The sequence below is a fragment of the Ambystoma mexicanum genome, unplaced genomic scaffold (genome assembly GCF_040938575.1).
Source record: "Ambystoma mexicanum isolate Mex_15411 unplaced genomic scaffold, UKY_AmexF1_1 Mex_scaf1, whole genome shotgun sequence".
In the NCBI taxonomy this organism is placed as follows: domain Eukaryota; kingdom Metazoa; phylum Chordata; class Amphibia; order Caudata; family Ambystomatidae; genus Ambystoma; species Ambystoma mexicanum.
In genome coordinates, this window is record NW_027182324.1 from 1,566,901 (window position 1) to 1,589,778 (window position 22,878).

The 22,878-nt window shown below is 41.0% G+C and overlaps 22 non-coding genes across 22 annotated transcripts; all 22 read right to left on the bottom strand.

Annotated features, from left to right (window-relative positions):
- Window positions 1-71: 71 nt before the first annotated feature.
- Window positions 72-144, bottom strand: TRNAK-UUU (transfer RNA lysine (anticodon UUU)). Its single transcript has one exon. It is a non-coding gene; the product is annotated as a tRNA-Lys (tRNA).
- Window positions 145-913: 769 nt separating this feature from the next.
- TRNAK-UUU (transfer RNA lysine (anticodon UUU)) lies at window positions 914-986 on the bottom strand. The gene has a single exon. It is a non-coding gene; the product is annotated as a tRNA-Lys (tRNA).
- A 768-nt stretch (window positions 987-1,754) lies between these two features.
- Window positions 1,755-1,827, bottom strand: TRNAK-UUU (transfer RNA lysine (anticodon UUU)). Its single transcript has one exon. It is a non-coding gene; the product is annotated as a tRNA-Lys (tRNA).
- A 1,354-nt stretch (window positions 1,828-3,181) lies between these two features.
- TRNAK-UUU (transfer RNA lysine (anticodon UUU)) lies at window positions 3,182-3,254 on the bottom strand. Its single transcript has one exon. It is a non-coding gene; the product is annotated as a tRNA-Lys (tRNA).
- A 1,610-nt stretch (window positions 3,255-4,864) lies between these two features.
- TRNAK-UUU (transfer RNA lysine (anticodon UUU)) lies at window positions 4,865-4,937 on the bottom strand. The gene has a single exon. It is a non-coding gene; the product is annotated as a tRNA-Lys (tRNA).
- Window positions 4,938-5,704: 767 nt separating this feature from the next.
- On the bottom strand, window positions 5,705-5,777 carry TRNAK-UUU (transfer RNA lysine (anticodon UUU)). The gene has a single exon. It is a non-coding gene; the product is annotated as a tRNA-Lys (tRNA).
- Window positions 5,778-6,545: 768 nt separating this feature from the next.
- On the bottom strand, window positions 6,546-6,618 carry TRNAK-UUU (transfer RNA lysine (anticodon UUU)). Its single transcript has one exon. It is a non-coding gene; the product is annotated as a tRNA-Lys (tRNA).
- A 768-nt stretch (window positions 6,619-7,386) lies between these two features.
- Window positions 7,387-7,459, bottom strand: TRNAK-UUU (transfer RNA lysine (anticodon UUU)). Its single transcript has one exon. It is a non-coding gene; the product is annotated as a tRNA-Lys (tRNA).
- A 1,609-nt stretch (window positions 7,460-9,068) lies between these two features.
- Window positions 9,069-9,141, bottom strand: TRNAK-UUU (transfer RNA lysine (anticodon UUU)). Its single transcript has one exon. It is a non-coding gene; the product is annotated as a tRNA-Lys (tRNA).
- A 1,609-nt stretch (window positions 9,142-10,750) lies between these two features.
- On the bottom strand, window positions 10,751-10,823 carry TRNAK-UUU (transfer RNA lysine (anticodon UUU)). Its single transcript has one exon. It is a non-coding gene; the product is annotated as a tRNA-Lys (tRNA).
- A 767-nt stretch (window positions 10,824-11,590) lies between these two features.
- On the bottom strand, window positions 11,591-11,663 carry TRNAK-UUU (transfer RNA lysine (anticodon UUU)). Its single transcript has one exon. It is a non-coding gene; the product is annotated as a tRNA-Lys (tRNA).
- A 769-nt stretch (window positions 11,664-12,432) lies between these two features.
- TRNAK-UUU (transfer RNA lysine (anticodon UUU)) lies at window positions 12,433-12,505 on the bottom strand. Its single transcript has one exon. It is a non-coding gene; the product is annotated as a tRNA-Lys (tRNA).
- A 768-nt stretch (window positions 12,506-13,273) lies between these two features.
- On the bottom strand, window positions 13,274-13,346 carry TRNAK-UUU (transfer RNA lysine (anticodon UUU)). The gene has a single exon. It is a non-coding gene; the product is annotated as a tRNA-Lys (tRNA).
- A 1,609-nt stretch (window positions 13,347-14,955) lies between these two features.
- Window positions 14,956-15,028, bottom strand: TRNAK-UUU (transfer RNA lysine (anticodon UUU)). Its single transcript has one exon. It is a non-coding gene; the product is annotated as a tRNA-Lys (tRNA).
- Window positions 15,029-15,794: 766 nt separating this feature from the next.
- Window positions 15,795-15,867, bottom strand: TRNAK-UUU (transfer RNA lysine (anticodon UUU)). The gene has a single exon. It is a non-coding gene; the product is annotated as a tRNA-Lys (tRNA).
- Window positions 15,868-16,634: 767 nt separating this feature from the next.
- On the bottom strand, window positions 16,635-16,707 carry TRNAK-UUU (transfer RNA lysine (anticodon UUU)). The gene has a single exon. It is a non-coding gene; the product is annotated as a tRNA-Lys (tRNA).
- A 768-nt stretch (window positions 16,708-17,475) lies between these two features.
- Window positions 17,476-17,548, bottom strand: TRNAK-UUU (transfer RNA lysine (anticodon UUU)). Its single transcript has one exon. It is a non-coding gene; the product is annotated as a tRNA-Lys (tRNA).
- A 768-nt stretch (window positions 17,549-18,316) lies between these two features.
- Window positions 18,317-18,389, bottom strand: TRNAK-UUU (transfer RNA lysine (anticodon UUU)). The gene has a single exon. It is a non-coding gene; the product is annotated as a tRNA-Lys (tRNA).
- A 767-nt stretch (window positions 18,390-19,156) lies between these two features.
- Window positions 19,157-19,229, bottom strand: TRNAK-UUU (transfer RNA lysine (anticodon UUU)). Its single transcript has one exon. It is a non-coding gene; the product is annotated as a tRNA-Lys (tRNA).
- A 768-nt stretch (window positions 19,230-19,997) lies between these two features.
- Window positions 19,998-20,070, bottom strand: TRNAK-UUU (transfer RNA lysine (anticodon UUU)). Its single transcript has one exon. It is a non-coding gene; the product is annotated as a tRNA-Lys (tRNA).
- A 1,608-nt stretch (window positions 20,071-21,678) lies between these two features.
- On the bottom strand, window positions 21,679-21,751 carry TRNAK-UUU (transfer RNA lysine (anticodon UUU)). Its single transcript has one exon. It is a non-coding gene; the product is annotated as a tRNA-Lys (tRNA).
- A 767-nt stretch (window positions 21,752-22,518) lies between these two features.
- Window positions 22,519-22,591, bottom strand: TRNAK-UUU (transfer RNA lysine (anticodon UUU)). The gene has a single exon. It is a non-coding gene; the product is annotated as a tRNA-Lys (tRNA).
- Window positions 22,592-22,878: the final 287 nt, after the last annotated feature.

Below are 22,878 nucleotides of genomic sequence, written 5' to 3' on the forward strand. Positions count from 1 at the left end.
TCAGAAATAGCACATATTAGAATGAGCAATTCATATTTCCTGCTTAATTTTTTGTAAAAGAAGCAAAGGTACGCCTGAACAGGGACTTGAACCCTGGACCCTCAGATTAAAAGTCTGATGCTCTACCGACTGAGCTATCCAGGCACAGGGATCACTACCACTTTGAAACTTGATTTTCACTCTACAGCACCTCCATACATGGCTACCTCACTGGTCAATAAAGGAAATGAATTACTAGTGCATTACACACATTTTGACACTGGAGACATAACTTTTTTCCTTCATTCCATATCCAGATATAGAGATTTGCAGCATCTAGGACTTTAATGTTCACCCACTTACGGATTTGAATGTTTTGCCACATTCATGAGTGCAAACTTGCTCCCCAGTAAAGACGAACATGTGCTCCTCAATGCACACACTGGGCAATGCAGTCCACTCTAAATCGACGATTAATGACATGCTCGTTTTGTGCAATGGAGTTTCAGTCAATTGGAAAACATTTTGAAAAGTTGTATTGCAACAGAAGCCCAGCCTTAAAAAAGTGGATTTCACTTCTAAATGATTACATGAGGAAGGAAAGGAGTTCAGATGCAAAAAAGGTGCTGCGGCTTAGTTGGTTAAAGCGCCTGTCTAGTAAACAGGAGATCCTGAGTTCGAATCTCAGCAGCGCCTGTCTGCTTTTTTTTTCGACCAATCTGTCTCCCCAATATTAAAACTTTGTACAAAGATTGTTATTTCATGCTATTTAGAAGCACAGTCAGGCTTGAAATGTTGGCAAAGCATCCAAGAATTCTGGACTCCACTACCTTAGAGTCATATTGCCCAAGGTTGCGATGCCATCAGAAATAGCACATATTAGAATGAGCAATTCATATTTCCTGCTTAATTTTTTGTAAAAGAAGCAAAGGTACGCCTGAACAGGGACTTGAACCCTGGACCCTCAGATTAAAAGTCTGATGCTCTACCGACTGAGCTATCCAGGCACAGGGATCACTGCCCATTTGAAACTTGATTTTCACTCTACAGCACCTCCATACATGGCTACCTCACTGGGCAATAAAGGAAATGAATTACTAGTGCATTACACACATTTTGACACTGGAGACATAACCTTTTTCAGTCATTCCGTATCCAGATATAGAGATTTGCAGCATCTAGGACTTTAATGTTCACCCACTTACGGATTTGAATGTTTTGCCACATTCATGAGTGCAAACTTGCTCCCCAGTACAGACGAACATGTGCTCCTCAATGCACACACTGGGCAATGCAGTCCACTCTAAATCGACGATTAATGACATGCTCGTTTTGTGCAATGGAGTTTCAGTCAATTGGAAAACATTTTGAAAAGTTATATTGCAACAGAAGCCCAGCCTTAAAAAAGTGGATTTCACTTCTAAATGATTACATGAGGAAGGAAAGGAGACCAGATGCAAAAAAGGGGCTGTGGCTTAGTTGGTTAAAGCGCCTGTCTAGTAAACAGGAGATCCTGAGTTCGAATCTCAGCAGCGCCTGTCTGCTTTTTTTTCGACCAATCTGTCTCCCCAATATTAAAACTTTGTACAAAGATTGCTATTTCATGCTATTTAGAAGCACAGTCAGGCTTGAAATGTTGGCAAAGCATCCAAGAATTCTGGACTCCACTACCTTAGAGTCATATTGCCCAAGGTTGCGATGCCATCAGAAATAGCACATATTAGAATGAGCAATTCATATTTCCTGCTAAATTTTTTGTAAAAGAAGCAAAGATACGCCTGAACAGGGACTTGAACCCTGGACCCTCAGATTAAAAGTCTGATGCTCTACCGACTGAGCTATCCAGGCACAGGGATCACTGCCCATTTGAAACTTGATTTTCACTCTACAGCACCTCCATACATGGCTACCTCACTGGTCAATAAAGGAAATGAATTACTAGTGCATTACACACATTTTGACACTGGAGACATAACTTTTTTCAGTCATTCCGTATCCAGATATTGAGATTTGCAGCATCTAGGACTTTAATGTTCACCCACTTACGGATTTGAATGTTTTGCCACATTCATGAGTGCAAACTTGCTCCCCAGTAAAGACGAACATGTGCTGGAGACATAACTTTTTTCAGTCATTCCGTATCCAGATATAGAGATTTGCAGCATCTAGGACTTTAATGTTCACCCACTTACGGATTTGAATGTTTTGCCACATTCATGAGTGCAAACTTGCTCCCCAGTAAAGACGAACATGTGCTCCTCAATGCACACACTGGGCAATGCAGTCCACTCTAAATCGACGATTAATGACATGCTCGTTTTGTGCAATGGAGTTTCAGTCAATTGGAAAACATTTTGAAAAGTTATATACAGGGACTTGAACCCTGGACCCTCAGATTAAAAGTCTGATGCTCTACCGACTGAGCTATCCAGGCACAGGGATCGCTGCCCATTTGAAACTTGATTTTCACTCTACAGCACCTCCATACATGGCTACCTCACTGGTCAATAAAGGAAATGAATTACTAGTGCATTACACACATTTTGACACTGGAGACATAACTTTTTTCAGTCATTCCGTATCCAGATATAGAGATTTGCAGCATCTAGGACTTTAATGTTCACCCACTTACGGATTTGAATGTTTTGCCACATTCATGAGTGCAAACTTGCTCCCCAGTAAAGACGAACATGTGCTCCTCAATGCACACACTGGGCAATGCAGTCCACTCTAAATCGACGATTAATGACATGCTCGTTTTGTGCAATGGAGTTTCAGTCAATTGGAAAACATTTTGAAAAGTTATATTGCAACAGAAGCCCAGCCTTAAAAAAGTGGATTTCACTTCTAAATGATTACATGAGGAAGGAAAGGAGACCAGATGCAAAAAAGGTGCTGTGGCTTAGTTGGTTAAAGCGCCTGTCTAGTAAACAGGAGATCCTGAGTTCGAATCTCAGCAGCGCCTGTCTGCTTTTTTTTCGACCAATCTGTCTCCCCAATATTAAAACTTTGTACAAAGATTGCTGTTTCATGCTATTTAGAAGCACAGTCAGGCTTGAAATGTTGGCAAAGCATCCAAGAACTCTGGACTCTACTACCTTAGAGTCATATTGCCCAAGGTTGCGATGCCATCAGAAATAGCACATATTAGAATGAGCAATTCATATTTCCTGCTTAATTTTTTGTAAAAGAAGCAAAGGTACGCCTGAACAGGGACTTGAACCCTGGACCCTCAGATTAAAAGTCTGATGCTCTACCGACTGAGCTATCCAGGCACAAGGATCACTGCCCATTTGAAACTTGATTTTCACTCTACAGCACCTCCATACATGGCTACCTCACTGGTCAATAAAGGAAATGAATTACTAGTGCATTACACACATTTTGACACTGGAGACATAACTTTTTTCAGTCATTCCGTATCCAGATATAGAGATTTGCAGCATCTAGGACTTTAATGTTCACCCACTTACGGATTTGAATGTTTTGCCACATTCATGAGTGCAAACTTGCTCCCCAGTAAAGACGAACATGTGCTCCTCAATGCACACACTGGGCAATGCAGTCCACTCTAAATCGACGATTAATGACATGCTCGTTTTGTGCAATGGAGTTTCAGTCAATTGGAAAACATTTTGCAAAGTTATATTGCAACAGAAGCCTAGCCTTAAAAAAAGTGGATTTCACTTCTAAATGATTACATGAGGAAGGAAAGGAGACCAGATGCAAAAGAGGTGCTGTGGCTTAGTTGGTTAAAGCGCCTGTCTAGTAAACAGGAGATCCTGAGTTCGAATCTCAGCAGCGCCTGTCTGCTTTTTTTTCGACCAATCTGTCTCCCCAATATTAAAACTTTGTACAAAGATTGTTATTTCATGCTATTTAGAAGCACAGTCAGGCTTGAAATGTTGGCAAAGCATCCAAGAATTCTGGACTCCACTACCTTAGAGTCATATTGCCCAAGGTTGCGATGCCATCAGAAATAGCACATATTAGAATGAGCAATTGATATTTCCTGCTAAATTTTTTGTAAAAGAAGCAAAGATACACCTGAACAGGGACTTGAACCCTGGACCCTCAGATTAAAAGTCTGATGCTCTACCGACTGAGCTATCCAGGCACAGGGATCACTGCCCATTTGAAACTTGATTTTCACTCTACAGCACCTCCATACATGGCTACCTCACTGGTCAATAAAGGAAATGAATTACTAGTGCATTACACACATTTTGACACTGGAGACATAACTTTTTTCAGTCATTCCGTATCCAGATATAGAGATTTGCAGCATCTAGGACTTTAATGTTCACCCACTTACGGATTTGAATGTTTTGCCACATTCATGAGTGCAAACTTGCTCCCCAGTAAAGACGAACATGTGCTCCTCAATGCACACACTGGGCAATGCAGTCCACTCTAAATCGACGATTAATGACATGCTCGTTTTGTGCAATGGAGTTTCAGTCAATTGGAAAACATTTTGAAAAGTTATATTGCAACAGAAGCCCAGCCTTAAAAAAGTGGATTTCACTTCTAAATGATTACATGAGGAAGGAAAGGAGACCAGATGCAAAAAAGGTGCTGTGGCTTAGTTGGTTAAAGCGCCTGTCTAGTAAACAGGAGATCCTGAGTTCGAATCTCAACAGCGCCTGTCTGCTTTTTTTTCGACCAATCTGTCTCCCCAATATTAAAACTTTGTACAAAGATTGCTGTTTCATGCTATTTAGAAGCACAGTCAGGCTTGAAATGTTGGCAAAGCATCCAAGAACTCTGGACTCCACTACCTTAGAGTCATATTGCCCAAGGTTGCGATGCCATCAGAAATAGCACATATTAGAATGAGCAATTCATATTTCCTGCTTATTTTTTTTTAAAAGAAGCAAAGGTACGCCTGAACAGGGACTTGAACCCTGGACCCTCAGATTAAAAGTCTGATGCTCTACCGACTGAGCTATCCAGGCAGATGGATCACTGCCACTTGCAACTTGATTTTCACTCTACAGCACCTCCATACATGGCTACCTCACTGGTCAATAAAGGAAATGAATTACTAGTGCATTACACACATTTTGACACTGGAGACATAACTTTTTTCAGTCATTCCGTATCCAGATATAGAGATTTGCAGCATCTAGGACTTTAATGTTCACCCACTTACGGATTTGAATGTTTTGCCACATTCATGAGTGCAAACTTGCTCCCCAGTAAAGACAAACATGTGCTCCTCAATGCACACACTGGGCAATGCAGTCCACTCTAAATCGACGATTAATGACATGCTCATTTTGTGCAATGGAGTTTCAGTCAATTGGAAAACATTTTGAAAAGTTATATTGCAACAGAAGCCCAGCCTTAAAAAAGTGGATTTCACTTCTAAATGATTACATGAGGAAGGAAAGGAGACCAGATGCAAAAAAGGTGCTGTGGCTTAGTTGGTTAAAGCGCCTGTCTAGTAAACAGGAGATCCTGAGTTCGAATCTCAGCAGCGCCTGTCTGCTTTTTTTTCGACCAATCTGTCTCCCCAATATTAAAACTTTGTACAAAGATTGCTATTTCATGCTATTTAGAAGCACAGTCAGGCTTGAAATGTTGGCAAAGCATCCAAGAACTCTGGACTCCACTACCTTAGAGTCATATTGCCCAAGGTTGCGATGCCATCAGAAATAGCACATATTAGAATGAGCAATTCATATTTCCTGCTTAATTTTTTGTAAAAGAAGCAAAGGTACGCCTGAACAGGGACTTGAACCCTGGACCCTCAGATTAAAAGTCTGATGCTCTACCGACTGAGCTATCCAGGCACAGGGATCACTACCACTTTGAAACTTGATTTTCACTCTACAGCACCTCCATACATGGCTACCTCACTGGTCAATAAAGGAAATGAATTACTAGTGCATTACACACATTTTGACACTGGAGACATAACTTTTTTCCTTCATTACGTATCCAGATATAGAGATTTGCAGCATCTAGGACTTTAATGTTCACCCACTTACGGATTTGAATGTTTTGCCACATTCATGAGTGCAAACTTGCTCCCCAGTAAAGACGAACATGTGCTCCTCAATGCACACACTGGGCAATGCAGTCCACTCTAAATCGACGATTAATGACATGCTCGTTTTGTGCAATGGAGTTTCAGTCAATTGGAAAACATTTTGAAAAGTTGTATTGCAACAGAAGCCCAGCCTTAAAAAAGTGGATTTCACTTCTAAATGATTACATGAGGAAGGAAAGGAGTTCAGATGCAAAAAAGGTGCTGCGGCTTAGTTGGTTAAAGCGCCTGTCTAGTAAACAGGAGATCCTGAGTTCGAATCTCAGCAGCGCCTGTCTGCTTTTTTTTCGACCAATCTGTCTCCCCAATATTAAAACTTTGTACAAAGATTGTTATTTCATGCTATTTAGAAGCACAGTCAGGCTTGAAATGTTGGCAAAGCATCCAAGAATTCTGGACTCCACTACCTTAGAGTCATATTGCCCAAGGTTGCGATGCCATCAGAAATAGCACATATTAGAATGAGCAATTCATATTTCCTGCTTAATTTTTTGTAAAAGAAGCAAAGGTACGCCTGAACAGGGACTTGAACCCTGGACCCTCAGATTAAAAGTCTGATGCTCTACCGACTGAGCTATCCAGGCACAGGGATCACTGCCCATTTGAAACTTGATTTTCACTCTACAGCACCTCCATACATGGCTACCTCACTGGGCAATAAAGGAAATGAATTACTAGTGCATTACACACATTTTGACACTGGAGACATAACCTTTTTCAGTCATTCCGTATCCAGATATAGAGATTTGCAGCATCTAGGACTTTAATGTTCACCCACTTACGGATTTGAATGTTTTGCCACATTCATGAGTGCAAACTTGCTCCCCAGTAAAGACGAACATGTGCTCCTCAATGCACACACTGGGCAATGCAGTCCACTCTAAATCGATGATTAATGACATGCTCATTTTGTGCAATGGAGTTTCAGTCAATTGGAAAACATTTTGAAAAGTTATATTGCAACAGAAGCCCAGCCTTAAAAAAGTGGATTTCACTTCTAAATGATTACATGAGGAAGGAAAGGAGACCAGATGCAAAAAAGGTGCTGTGGCTTAGTTGGTTAAAGCGCCTGTCTAGTAAACAGGAGATCCTGAGTTCGAATCTCAGCAGCGCCTGTCTGCTTTTTTTTCGACCAATCTGTCTCCCCAATATTAAAACTTTGTACAAAGATTGCTATTTCATGCTATTTAGAAGCACAGTCAGGCTTGAAATGTTGGCAAAGCATCCAAGAATTCTGGACTCCACTACCTTAGAGTCATATTGCCCAAGGTTGCGATGCCATCAGAAATAGCACATATTAGAATGAGCAATTCATATTTCCTGCTAAATTTTTTGTAAAAGAAGCAAAGATACGCCTGAACAGGGACTTGAACCCTGGACCCTCAGATTAAAAGTCTGATGCTCTACCGACTGAGCTATCCAGGCACAGGGATCACTACCACTTTGAAACTTGATTTTCACTCTACAGCACCTCCATACATGGCTACCTCACTGGTCAATAAAGGAAATGAATTACTAGTGCATTACACACATTTTGACACTGGAGACATAACTTTTTTCCTTCATTCCGTATCCAGATATAGAGATTTGCAGCATCTAGGACTTTAATGTTCACCCACTTACGGATTTGAATGTTTTGCCACATTCATGAGTGCAAACTTGCTCCCCAGTAAAGACGAACATGTGCTCCTCAATGCACACACTGGGCAATGCAGTCCACTCTAAATCGACGATTAATGACATGCTCGTTTTGTGCAATGGAGTTTCAGTCAATTGGAAAACATTTTGAAAAGTTGTATTGCAACAGAAGCCCAGCCTTAAAAAAGTGGATTTCACTTCTAAATGATTACATGAGGAAGGAAAGGAGTTCAGATGCAAAAAAGGTGCTGCGGCTTAGTTGGTTAAAGCGCCTGTCTAGTAAACAGGAGATCCTGAGTTCGAATCTCAGCAGCGCCTGTCTGCTTTTTTTTCGACCAATCTGTCTCCCCAATATTAAAACTTTGTACAAAGATTGTTATTTCATGCTATTTAGAAGCACAGTCAGGCTTGAAATGTTGGCAAAGCATCCAAGAATTCTGGACTCCACTACCTTAGAGTCATATTGCCCAAGGTTGCGATGCCATCAGAAATAGCACATATTAGAATGAGCAATTCATATTTCCTGCTAAATTTTTTGTAAAAGAAGCAAAGATACGCCTGAACTGGGACTTGAACCCTGGACCCTCAGATTAAAAGTCTGATGCTCTACCGACTGAGCTATCCAGGCACAGGGATCACTGCCCATTTGAAACTTGATTTTCACTCTACAGCACCTCCATACATGGCTACCTCACTGGTCAATAAAGGAAATGAATTACTAGTGCATTACACACATTTTGACACTGGAGACATAACTTTTTTCAGTCATTCCGTATCCAGATATTGAGATTTGCAGCATCTAGGACTTTAATGTTCACCCACTTACGGATTTGAATGTTTTGCCACATTCATGAGTGCAAACTTGCTCCCCAGTAAAGACGAACATGTGCTCCTCAATGCACACACTGGGCAATGCAGTCCACTCTAAATCGACGATTAATGACATGCTCGTTTTGTGCAATGGAGTTTCAGTCAATTGGAAAACATTTTGAAAAGTTATATTGCAACAGAAGCCCAGCCTTAAAAAAGTGGATTTCACTTCTAAATGATTACATGAGGAAGGAAAGGAGACCAGATGCAAAAAGGGTGCTGTGGCTTAGTTGGTTAAAGCGCCTGTCTAGTAAACAGGAGATCCTGAGTTCGAATCTCAGCAGCGCCTGTCTGCTTTTTTTTCGACCAATCTGTCTCCCCAATATTAAAACTTTGTACAAAGATTGCTATTTCATGCTATTTAGAAGCACAGTGAGGCTTGAAATGTTGGTAAAGCATCCAAGAACTCTGGACTCCACTACCTTAGAGTCATATTGCCCAAGGTTGCGATGCCATCAGAAATAGCACATATTAGAATGAGCAATTCATATTTCCTGCTTAATTTTTTGTAAAAGAAGCAAAGGTACGCCTGAACAGGGACTTGAACCCTGGACCCTCAGATTAAAAGTCTGATGCTCTACCGACTGAGCTATCCAGGCACAGGGATCACTGCCCATTTGAAACTTGATTTTCACTCGACAGCACCTCCATACATGGCTACCTCACTGGTCAATAAAGGAAATGAATTACTAGTGCATTACACACATTTTGACACTGGAGACATAACTTTTTTCAGTCATTCCGTATCCAGATATAGAGATTTGCAGCATCTAGGACTTTAATGTTCACCCACTTACGGATTTGAATGTTTTGCCACATTCATGAGTGCAAAATTGCTCCCCAGTAAAGGCGAACATGTGCTCCTCAATACACACACTGGGCAATGCAGTCCACTCTAAATCAACGATTAATGACATGCTCGTTTTGTGCAATGGAGTTTCAGTCAATTGGAAAACATTTTGTAAAGTTATATTGCAACAGAAGCCCAGCCTTAAAAAAAGTGGATTTCACTTCTAAATGATTACATGAGGAAGGACAGGAGATCAGATGCAAAAGAGGTGCTGTGGCTTAGTTGGTTAAAGCGCCTGTCTAGTAAACAGGAGATCCTGAGTTCGAATCTCAGCAGCGCCTGTCTGCTTTTTTTTCGACCAATCTGTCTCCCCAATATTAAAACTTTGTACAAAGATTGCTATTTCATGCTATTTAGAAGCACAGTGAGGCTTGAAATGTTGGCAAAGCATCCAAGAACTCTGGACTCCACTACCTTAGAGTCATATTGCCCAAGGTTGCGATGCCATCAGAAATAGCACATATTAGAATGAGCAATTCATATTTCCTGCTTAATTTTTTGTAAAAGAAGCAAAGGTACACCTGAACAGGGACTTGAACCCTGGACCCTCAGATTAAAAGTCTGATGCTGTACCGACTGAGCTATCCAGGCACAGGGATCACTGCCCATTTGAAACTTGATTTTCACTCTACAGCACCTCCATACATGGCTACCTCACTGGTCAATAAAGGAAATGAATTACTAGTGCATTACACACATTTTGACACTGGAGACATAACTTTTTTCAGTAATTCTTATCCAGATATAGAGATTTGCAGCATCTAGGACTTTAATGTTCACCCACTTACGGATTTGAATGTTTTGCCACATTCATGAGTGCAAACTTGCTCCCCAGTAAAGACGAACATGTGCTCCTCAATGCACACACTGGGCAATGCAGTCCACTCTAAATCGACGATTAATGACATGCTCGTTTTGTGCAATGGAGTTTCAGTCAATTGGAAAACATTTTGAAAAGTTATATTGCAACAGAAGCCCAGCCTTAAAAAAGTGGATTTCACTTCTAAATGATTACATGAGGAAGGAAAGGAGAACAGATGCAAAAAAGGTGCTGTGGCTTAGTTGGTTAAAGCGCCTGTCTAGTAAACAGGATATCCTGAGTTCGAATCTCAGCAGCGCCTGTCTGCTTTTTTTTCGACCAATCTGTCTCCCCAATATTAAAACTTTGTACAAAGATTGCTGTTTCATGCTATTTAGAAGCACAGTCAGGCTTGAAATGTTGGCAAAGCATCCAAGAACTCTGGACTCCACTACCTTAGAGTCATATTGCCCAAGGTTGCGATGCCATCAGAAATAGCACATATTAGAATGAGCAATTCATATTTCCTGCTTAATTTTTTGTAAAAGAAGCAAAGGTACGCCTGAACAGGGACTTGAACCCTGGACCCTCAGATTAAAAGTCTGATGCTCTACCGACTGAGCTATCCAGGCAGATGGATCACTGCCATTTGAAACTTGATTTTCACTCTACAGCACCTCCAAACATGGCTACCTCACTGGTCAATAGAGGAAATGAATTACTAGTGCATTACACACATTTTGACACTGGAGACATAACTTTTTTCAGTCATTCCGTATCCAGATATAGAGATTTGCAGCATCTAGGACTTTAATGTTCACCCACTTACGGATTTGAATGTTTTGCCACATTCATGAGTGCAAACTTACTCCCCAGTAAAGACGAACATGTGCTCCTCAATGCACACACTGGGCAATGCAGTCCACTCTAAATCGACGATTAATGACATGCTCGTTTTGTGCAATGGAGTTTCAGTCAATTGGAAAACATTTTGAAAAGTTATATTGCAACAGAAGTCCAGCCTTAAAAAAGTGGATTTCACTTCTAAATGATTACATGAGGAAGGAAAGGAGACCAGATGCAAAAAAGGTGCTGTGGCTTAGTTGGTTAAAGCGCCTGTCTAGTAAACAGGAGATCCTGAGTTCGAATCTCAGCAGCGCCTGTCTGCTTTTTTTTCGACCAATCTGTCTCCCCAATATTAAAACTTTGTACAAAGATTGTTATTTCATGCTATTTAGAAGCACAGTCAGGCTTGAAATGTTGGCAAAGCATCCAAGAATTCTGGACTCCACTACCTTAGAGTCATATTGCCCAAGGTTGCGATGCCATCAGAAATAGCACATATTAGAATGAGCAATTCATATTTCCTGCTTAATTTTTTGTAAAAGAAGCAAAGGTACGCCTGAACAGGGACTTGAACCCTGGACCCTCAGATTAAAAGTCTGATGCTCTACCGACTGAGCTATCCAGGCACAGGGATCACTGCCCATTTGAAACTTGATTTTCACTCTACAGCACCTCCATACATGGCTACCTCACTGGGCAATAAAGGAAATGAATTACTAGTGCATTACACACATTTTGACACTGGAGACATAACCTTTTTCAGTCATTCCGTATCCAGATATAGAGATTTGCAGCATCTAGGACTTTAATGTTCACCCACTTACGGATTTGAATGTTTTGCCACATTCATGAGTGCAAACTTGCTCCCCAGTACAGACGAACATGTGCTCCTCAATGCACACACTGGGCAATGCAGTCCACTCTAAATCGACGATTAATGACATGCTCGTTTTGTGCAATGGAGTTTCAGTCAATTGGAAAACATTTTGAAAAGTTATATTGCAACAGAAGCCCAGCCTTAAAAAAGTGGATTTCACTTCTAAATGATTACATGAGGAAGGAAAGGAGACCAGATGCAAAAAAAGGTGCTGTGGCTTAGTTGGTTAAAGCGCCTGTCTAGTAAACAGGAGATCCTGAGTTCGAATCTCAGCAGCGCCTGTCTGCTTTTTTTTCGACCAATCTGTCTCCCCAATATTAAAACTTTGTACAAAGATTGCTATTTCATGCTATTTAGAAGCACAGTCAGGCTTGAAATGTTGGCAAAGCATCCAAGAATTCTGGACTCCACTACCTTAGAGTCATATTGCCCAAGGTTGCGATGCCATCAGAAATAGCACATATTAGAATGAGCAATTCATATTTCCTGCTAAATTTTTTGTAAAAGAAGCAAAGATACGCCTGAACAGGGACTTGAACCCTGGACCCTCAGATTAAAAGTCTGATGCTCTACCGACTGAGCTATCCAGGCACAGGGATCACTGCCCATTTGAAACTTGATTTTCACTCTACAGCACCTCCATACATGGCTACCTCACTGGTCAATAAAGGAAATGAATTACTAGTGCATTACACACATTTTGACACTGGAGACATAACTTTTTTCAGTCATTCCGTATCCAGATATTGAGATTTGCAGCATCTAGGACTTTAATGTTCACCCACTTACGGATTTGAATGTTTTGCCACATTCATGAGTGCAAACTTGCTCCCCAGTAAAGACGAACATGTGCTCCTCAATGCACACACTGGGCAATGCAGTCCACTCTAAATCGACGATTAATGACATGCTCGTTTTGTGCAATGGAGTTTCAGTCAATTGGAAAACATTTTGAAAAGTTATATTGCAACAGAAGCCCAGCCTTAAAAAAGTGGATTTCACTTCTAAATGATTACATGAGGAAGGAAAGGAGACCAGATGCAAAAAGGGTGCTGTGGCTTAGTTGGTTAAAGCGCCTGTCTAGTAAACAGGAGATCCTGAGTTCGAATCTCAGCAGCGCCTGTCTGCTTTTTTTTCGACCAATCTGTCTCCCCAATATTAAAACTTTGTACAAAGATTGCTATTTCATGCTATTTAGAAGCACAGTGAGGCTTGAAATGTTGGTAAAGCATCCAAGAACTCTGGACTCCACTACCTTAGAGTCATATTGCCCAAGGTTGCGATGCCATCAGAAATAGCACATATTAGAATGAGCAATTCATATTTCCTGCTTAATTTTTTGTAAAAGAAGCAAAGGTACGCCTGAACAGGGACTTGAACCCTGGACCCTCAGATTAAAAGTCTGATGCTCTACCGACTGAGCTATCCAGGCACAGGGATCACTGCCCATTTGAAACTTGATTTTCACTCGACAGCAACTCCATACATGGCTACCTCACTGGTCAATAAAGGAAATGAATTACTAGTGCATTACACACATTTTGACACTGGAGACATAACTTTTTTCAGTCATTCCGTATCCAGATATAGAGATTTGCAGCATCTAGGACTTTAATGTTCACCCACTTACGGATTTGAATGTTTTGCCACATTCATGAGTGCAAAATTGCTCCCCAGTAAAGGCGAACATGTGCTCCTCAATACACACACTGGGCAATGCAGTCCACTCTAAATCAACGATTAATGACATGCTCGTTTTGTGCAATGGAGTTTCAGTCAATTGGAAAACATTTTGTAAAGTTATATTGCAACAGAAGCCCAGCCTTAAAAAAAGTGGATTTCACTTCTAAATGATTACATGAGGAAGGACAGGAGATCAGATGCAAAAGAGGTGCTGTGGCTTAGTTGGTTAAAGCGCCTGTCTAGTAAACAGGAGATCCTGAGTTCGAATCTCAGCAGCGCCTGTCTGCTTTTTTTTCGACCAATCTGTCTCCCCAATATTAAAACTTTGTACAAAGATTGCTATTTCATGCTATTTAGAAGCACAGTGAGGCTTGAAATGTTGGCAAAGCATCCAAGAACTCTGGACTCCACTACCTTAGAGTCATATTGCCCAAGGTTGCGATGCCATCAGAAATAGCACATATTAGAATGAGCAATTCATATTTCCTGCTTAATTTTTTGTAAAAGAAGCAAAGGTACACCTGAACAGGGACTTGAACCCTGGACCCTCAGATTAAAAGTCTGATGCTGTACCGACTGAGCTATCCAGGCACAGGGATCACTGCCCATTTGAAACTTGATTTTCACTCTACAGCACCTCCATACATGGCTACCTCACTGGTCAATAAAGGAAATGAATTACTAGTGCATTACACACATTTTGACACTGGAGACATAACTTTTTTCAGTCATTCTTATCCAGATATAGAGATTTGCAGCATCTAGGACTTTAATGTTCACCCACTTACGGATTTGAATGTTTTGCCACATTCATGAGTGCAAACTTGCTCCCCAGTAAAGACGAACATGTGCTCCTCAATGCACACACTGGGCAATGCAGTCCACTCTAAATCGACGATTAATGACATGCTCGTTTTGTGCAATGGAGTTTCAGTCAATTGGAAAACATTTTGAAAAGTTATATTGCAACAGAAGCCCAGCCTTAAAAAAGTGGATTTCACTTCTAAATGATTACATGAGGAAGGAAAGGAGAACAGATGCAAAAAAGGTGCTGTGGCTTAGTTGGTTAAAGCGCCTGTCTAGTAAACAGGATATCCTGAGTTCGAATCTCAGCAGCGCCTGTCTGCTTTTTTTTCGACCAATCTGTCTCCCCAATATTAAAACTTTGTACAAAGATTGCTGTTTCATGCTATTTAGAAGCACAGTCAGGCTTGAAATGTTGGCAAAGCATCCAAGAACTCTGGACTCCACTACCTTAGAGTCATATTGCCCAAGGTTGCGATGCCATCAGAAATAGCACATATTAGAATGAGCAATTCATATTTCCTGCTTAATTTTTTGTAAAAGAAGCAAAGGTACGCCTGAACAGGGACTTGAACCCTGGACCCTCAGATTAAAAGTCTGATGCTCTACCAACTGAGCTATCCAGGCAGATGGATCACTGCCATTTGAAACTTGATTTTCACTCTACAGCACCTCCATACATGGCTACCTCACTGGTCAATAAAGGAAATGAATTACTAGTGCATTACACACATTTTGACACTGGAGACATAACTTTTTTCAGTCATTCCGTATCCAGATATAGAGATTTGCAGCATCTAGGACTTTAATGTTCACCCACTTACGGATTTGAATGTTTTGCCACATTCATGAGTGCAAACTTACTCCCCAGTAAAGACGAACATGTGCTCCTCAATGCACACAGTGGGCAATGCAGTCCACTCTAAATCGACGATTAATGACATGCTCGTTTTGTGCAATGGAGTTTCAGTCAATTGGAAAACATTTTGAAAAGTTATATTGCAACAGAAGTCCAGCCTTAAAAAAGTGGATTTCACTTCTAAATGATTACATGAGGAAGGAAAGGAGACCAGATGCAAAAAAGGTGCTGTGGCTTAGTTGGTTAAAGCACCTGTCTAGTAAACAGGAGATCCTGAGTTCGAATCTCAGCAGCGCCTGTCTGCTTTTTTTCGACCAATCTGTCTCCCCAATATTAAAACTTTGTACAAAGATTGCTATTTCATGCTATTTAGAAGCACAGTCAGGCTTGATATGTTGGCAAAGCATCCAAGAACTCTGGACTCCACTACCTTAGAGTCATATTGCCCAAGGTTGCGATGCCATCAGAAATAGCACATATTAGAATGAGCAATTCATATTTCCTGCTTAATTTTTTGTAAAAGAAGCAAAGGTACGCCTGAACAGGGACTTGAACCCTGGACCCTCAGATTAAAAGTCTGATGCTCTACCGACTGAGCTATCCAGGCAGATGGATCACTGCCATTTGAAACTTGATTTTCACTCTACAGCACCTCCATACATGGCTACCTCACTGGGCAATAAAGGAAATGAATTACTAGTGCATTACACACATTTTGACACTGGAGACATAACCTTTTTCAGTCATTCCGTATCCAGATATAGAGATTTGCAGCATCTAGGACTTTAATGTTCACCCACTTACGGATTTGAATGTTTTGCCACATTCATGAGTGCAAACTTGCTCCCCAGTACAGACGAACATGTGCTCCTCAATGCACACACTGGGCAATGCAGTCCACTCTAAATCGACGATTAATGACATGCTCGTTTTGTGCAATGGAGTTTCAGTCAATTGGAAAACATTTTGAAAAGTTATATTGCAACAGAAGCCCAGCCTTAAAAAAGTGGATTTCACTTCTAAATGATTACATGAGGAAGGAAAGGAGACCAGATGCAAAAAAAGGTGCTGTGGCTTAGTTGGTTAAAGCGCCTGTCTAGTAAACAGGAGATCCTGAGTTCGAATCTCAGCAGCGCCTGTCTGCTTTTTTTCGACCAATCTGTCTCCCCAATATTAAAACTTTGTACAAAGATTGCTATTTCATGCTATTTAGAAGCACAGTCAGGCTTGAAATGTTGGCAAAGCATCCAAGAATTCTGGACTCCACTACCTTAGAGTCATATTGCCCAAGGTTGCGATGCCATCAGAAATAGCACATATTAGAATGAGCAATTCATATTTCCTGCTAAATTTTTTGTAAAAGAAGCAAAGATACGCCTGAACAGGGACTTGAACCCTGGACCCTCAGATTAAAAGTCTGATGCTCTACCGACTGAGCTATCCAGGCACAGGGATCACTGCCCATTTGAAACTTGATTTTCACTCTACAGCACCTCCATACATGGCTACCTCACTGGTCAATAAAGGAAATGAATTACTAGTGCATTACACACATTTTGACACTGGAGACATAACTTTTTTCAGTCATTCCGTATCCAGATATTGAGATTTGCAGCATCTAGGACTTTAATGTTCACCCACTTACGGATTTGAATGTTTTGCCACATTCATGAGTGCAAACTTGCTCCCCAGTAAAGACGAACATGTGCTCCTCAATGCACACACTGGGCAATGCAGTCCACTCTAAATCGACGATTAATGACATGCTCGTTTTGTGCAATGGAGTTTCAGTCAATTGGAAAACATTTTGAAAAGTTATATTGCAACAGAAGCCCAGCCTTAAAAAAGTGGATTTCACTTCTAAATGATTACATGAGGAAGGAAAGGAGACCAGATGCAAAAAGGGTGCTGTGGCTTAGTTGGTTAAAGCGCCTGTCTAGTAAACAGGAGATCCTGAGTTCGAATCTCAGCAGCGCCTGTCTGCTTTTTTTTCGACCAATCTGTCTCCCCAATATTAAAACTTTGTACAAAGATTGCTATTTCATGCTATTTAGAAGCACAGTGAGGCTTGAAATGTTGGTAAAGCATCCAAGAACTCTGGACTCCACTACCTTAGAGTCATATTGCCCAAGGTTGCGATGCCATCAGAAATAGCACATATTAGAATGAGCAATTCATATTTCCTGCTTAATTTTTTGTAAAAGAAGCAAAGGTACGCCTGAACAGGGACTTGAACCCTGGACCCTCAGATTAAAAGTCTGATGCTCTACCGACTGAGCTATCCAGGCACAGGGATCACTGCCCATTTGAAACTTGATTTTCACTCGACAGCACCTCCATACATGGCTACCTCACTGGTCAATAAAGGAAATGAATTACTAGTGCATTACACACATTTTGACACTGGAGACATAACTTTTTTCAGTCATTCCGTATCCAGATATAGAGATTTGCAGCATCTAGGACTTTAATGTTCACCCACTTACGGATTTGAATGTTTTGCCACATTCATGAGTGCAAAATTGCTCCCCAGTAAAGGCGAACATGTGCTCCTCAATACACACACTGGGCAATGCAGTCCACTCTAAATCAACGATTAATGACATGCTCGTTTTGTGCAATGGAGTTTCAGTCAATTGGAAAACATTTTGTAAAGTTATATTGCAACAGAAGCCCAGCCTTAAAAAAAGTGGATTTCACTTCTAAATGATTACATGAGGAAGGACAGGAGATCAGATGCAAAAGAGGTGCTGTGGCTTAGTTGGTTAAAGCGCCTGTCTAGTAAACAGGAGATCCTGAGTTCGAATCTCAGCAGCGCCTGTCTGCTTTTTTTCGACCAATCTGTCTCCCCAATATTAAAACTTTGTACAAAGATTGCTATTTCATGCTATTTAGAAGCACAGTCAGGCTTGATATGTTGGCAAAGCATCCAAGAACTCTGGACTCCACTACCTTAGAGTCATATTGCCCAAGGTTGCGATGCCATCAGAAATAGCACATATTAGAATGAGCAATTCATATTTCCTGCTTAATTTTTTGTAAAAGAAGCAAAGGTACGCCTGAACAGGGACTTGAACCCTGGACCCTCAGATTAAAAGTCTGATGCTCTACCGACTGAGCTATCCAGGCAGATGGATCACTGCCATTTGAAACTTGATTTTCACTCTACAGCACCTCCATACATGGCTACCTCACTGGTCAATAAAGGAAATGAATTACTAGTGCATTACACACATTTTGACACTGGAGACATAACTTTTTTCAGTCATTCCGTATCCAGATATAGAGATTTGCAGCATCTAGGACTTTAATGTTCACCCACTTACGGATTTGAATGTTTTGCCACATTCATGAGTGCAAACTTACTCCCCAGTAAAGACGAACATGTGCTCCTCAATGCACACACTGGGCAATGCAGTCCACTCTAAATCGACGATTAATGACATGCTCGTTTTGTGCAATGGAGTTTCAGTCAATTGGAAAACATTTTGAAAAGTTATATTGCAACAGAAGCCCAGCCTTAAAAAAGTGGATTTCACTTCTAAATGATTACATGAGGAAGGAAAGGAGACCAGATGCAAAAAAGGTGCTGTGGCTTAGTTGGTTAAAGCGCCTGTCTAGTAAACAGGAGATCCTGAGTTCGAATCTCAGCAGCGCCTGTCTGCTTTTTTTTCGACCAATCTGTCTCCCCAATATTAAAACTTTGTACAAAGATTGCTATTTCATGCTATTTAGAAGCACAGTCAGGCTTGAAATGTTGGCAAAGCATCCAAGAACTCTGGACTCCACTACCTTAGAGTCATATTGCCCAAGGTTGCGATGCCATCAGAAATAGCACATATTAGAATGAGCAATTCATATTTCCTGCTTAATTTTTTGTAAAAGAAGCAAAGGTACGCCTGAACAGGGACTTGAACCCTGGACCCTCAGATTAAAAGTCTGATGCTCTACCGACTGAGCTATCCAGGCACAGGGATCACTGCCCATTTGAAACTTGATTTTCACTCTACAGCACCTCTATACATGGCTACCTCACTGGTCAATAAAGGAAATGAATTACTAGTGCATTACACACATTTTGACACTGGAGACATAACTTTTTTCAGTCATTCCGTATCCAGATATAGAGATTTGCAGCATCTAGGACTTTAATGTTCACCCACTTACGGATTTGAATGTTTTGCCACATTCATGAGTGCAAACTTGCTCCCCAGTAAAGACGAACATGTGCTCCTCAATGCACACACTGGGCAATGCAGTCCACTCTAAATCGATGATTAATGACATGCTCGTTTTGTGCAATGGAGTTTCAGTCAATTGGAAAACATTTTGAAAAGTTATATTGCAACAGAAGCCCAGCCTTAAAAAAGTGGATTTCACTTCTAAATGATTACATGAGGAAGGAAAGGAGACCAGATGCAAAAAAGGTGCTGCGGCTTAGTTGGTTAAAGCGCCTGTCTAGTAAACAGGAGATCCTGAGTTCGAATCTCAGCAGCGCCTGTCTGCTTTTTTTTCGACCAATCTGTCTCCCCAATATTAAAACTTTGTACAAAGATTGCTATTTCATGCTATTTAGAAGCACAGTCAGGCTTGAAATGTTGGCAAAGCATCCAAGAACTCTGGACTCCACTACCTTAGAGTCATATTGCCCAAGGTTGCGATGCCATCAGAAATAGCACATATTAGAATGAGCAATTCATATTTCCTGCTTAATTTTTTGTAAAAGAAGCCAAGGTACGCCTGAACAGGGACTTGAACCCTGGACCCTCAGATTAAAAGTCTGATGCTCTACCGACTGAGCTATCCAGGCACAGGGTTCACTGCCATTTGAAACTTGATTTTCACTCTACAGCACCTCCACACATGGCTACCTCACTGGTCAATAAAGGAAATGAATTACTAGTGCATTACACACATTTTGACACTGGAGACATAACTTTTTTCAGTCATTCCGTATCCAGATATAGAGATTTGCAGCATGTAGGACTTTAATGGTCATCCACCCCACGCATTTGAATGTTTTGCCACATTCATGAGTGCAAACTTGCTCACCAGTAAAGACGTACATGTGCTCCTCAATGCACACACTGGGCAATGCAGTCCACTCTAAATCGACGATTAATGACATGCTCGTTTTGTGCAATGGAGTTTCAGTCAATTGGAAAACATTTTGTAAAGTTATATTGCAACAGAAGCCTAGCCTTAAAAAAAGTGGATTTCACTTCTAAATGATTACATGAGGAAGGAAAGGAGACCAGATGCAAAAGAGGTGCTGTGGCTTAGTTGGTTAAAGCGCCTGTCTAGTAAACAGGAGATCCTGAGTTCGAATCTCAGCAGCGCCTGTCTGCTTTTTTTTCGACCAATCTGTCTCCCCAATATTAAAACTTTGTACAAAGATTGTTATTTCATGCTATTTAGAAGCACAGTCAGGCTTGAAATGTTGGCAAAGCATCCAAGAATTCTGGACTCCACTACCTTAGAGTCATATTGCCCAAGGTTGCGATGCCATCAGAAATAGCACATATTAGAATGAGCAATTGATATTTCCTGCTAAATTTTTTGTAAAAGAAGCAAAGATACACCTGAACAGGGACTTGAACCCTGGACCCTCAGATTAAAAGTCTGATGCTCTACCGACTGAGCTATCCAGGCACAGGGATCACTGCCCATTTGAAACTTGATTTTCACTCTACAGCACCTCCATACATGGCTACCTCACTGGTCAATAAAGGAAATGAATTACTAGTGCATTACACACATTTTGACACTGGAGACATAACTTTTTTCAGTCATTCCGTATCCAGATATAGAGATTTGCAGCATCTAGGACTTTAATGTTCACCCACTTACGGATTTGAATGTTTTGCCACATTCATGAGTGCAAACTTGCTCCCCAGTAAAGACGAACATGTGCTCCTCAATGCACACACTGGGCAATGCAGTCCACTCTAAATCGACGATTAATGACATGCTCGTTTTGTGCAATGGAGTTTCAGTCAATTGGAAAACATTTTGAAAAGTTATATTGCAACAGAAGCCCAGCCTTAAAAAAGTGGATTTCACTTCTAAATGATTACATGAGGAAGGAAAGGAGACCAGATGCAAAAAAGGTGCTGTGGCTTAGTTGGTTAAAGCGCCTCTAGTAAACAGGAGATCCTGAGTTCGAATCTCAACAGCGCCTGTCTGCTTTTTTTTCGACCAATCTGTCTCCCCAATATTAAAACTTTGTACAAAGATTGCTGTTTCATGTTATTTAGAAGCACAGTCAGGCTTGAAATGTTGGCAAAGCATCCAAGAACTCTGGACTCCACTACCTTAGAGTCCTATTGCCCAAGGTTGCGATGCCATCAGAAATAGCACATATTAGAATGAGCAATTCATATTTCCTGCTTATTTTTTTTTAAAAGAAGCAAAGGTACGCCTGAACAGGGACTTGAACCCTGGACCCTCAGATTAAAAGTCTGATGCTCTACCGACTGAGCTATCCAGGCAGATGGATCACTGCCACTTGCAACTTGATTTTCACTCTACAGCACCTCCATACATGGCTACCTCACTGGTCAATAAAGGAAATGAATTACTAGTGCATTACACACATTTTGACACTGGAGACATAACTTTTTTCAGTCATTCCGTATCCAGATATAGAGATTTGCAGCATCTAGGACTTTAATGTTCACCCACTTACGGATTTGAATGTTTTGCCACATTCATGAGTGCAAACTTGCTCCCCAGTAAAGACAAACATGTGCTCCTCAATGCACACACTGGGCAATGCAGTCCACTCTAAATCGATGATTAATGACATGCTCATTTTGTGCAATGGAGTTTCAGTCAATTGGAAAACATTTTGAAAAGTTATATTGCAACAGAAGCCCAGCCTTAAAAAAGTGGATTTCACTTCTAAATGATTACATGAGGAAGGAAAGGAGACCAGATGCAAAAAAGGTGCTGTGGCTTAGTTGGTTAAAGCGCCTGTCTAGTAAACAGGAGACCCTGAGTTCGAATCTCAGCAGCGCCTGTCTGCTTTTTTTTCGACCAATCTGTCTCCCCAATATTAAAACTTTGTACAAAGATTGCTATTTCATGCTATTTAGAAGCACAGTCAGGCTTGAAATGTTGGCAAAGCATCCAAGAACTCTGGACTCCACTACCTTAGAGTCATATTGCCCAAGGTTGCGATGCCATCAGAAATAGCACATATTAGAATGAGCAATTCATATTTCCTGCTTAATTTTTTGTAAAAGAAGCAAAGGTACGCCTGAACAGGGACTTGAACCCTGGACCCTCAGATTAAAAGTCTGATGCTCTACCGACTGAGCTATCCAGGCACAGGGATCACTACCACTTTGAAACTTGATTTTCACTCTACAGCACCTCCATACATGGCTACCTCACTGGTCAATAAAGGAAATGAATTACTAGTGCATTACACACATTTTGACACTGGAGACATAACTTTTTTCCTTCATTCCGTATCCAGATATAGAGATTTGCAGCATCTAGGACTTTAATGTTCACCCACTTACGGATTTGAATGTTTTGCCACATTCATGAGTGCAAACTTGCTCCCCAGTAAAGACGAACATGTGCTCCTCAATGCACACACTGGGCAATG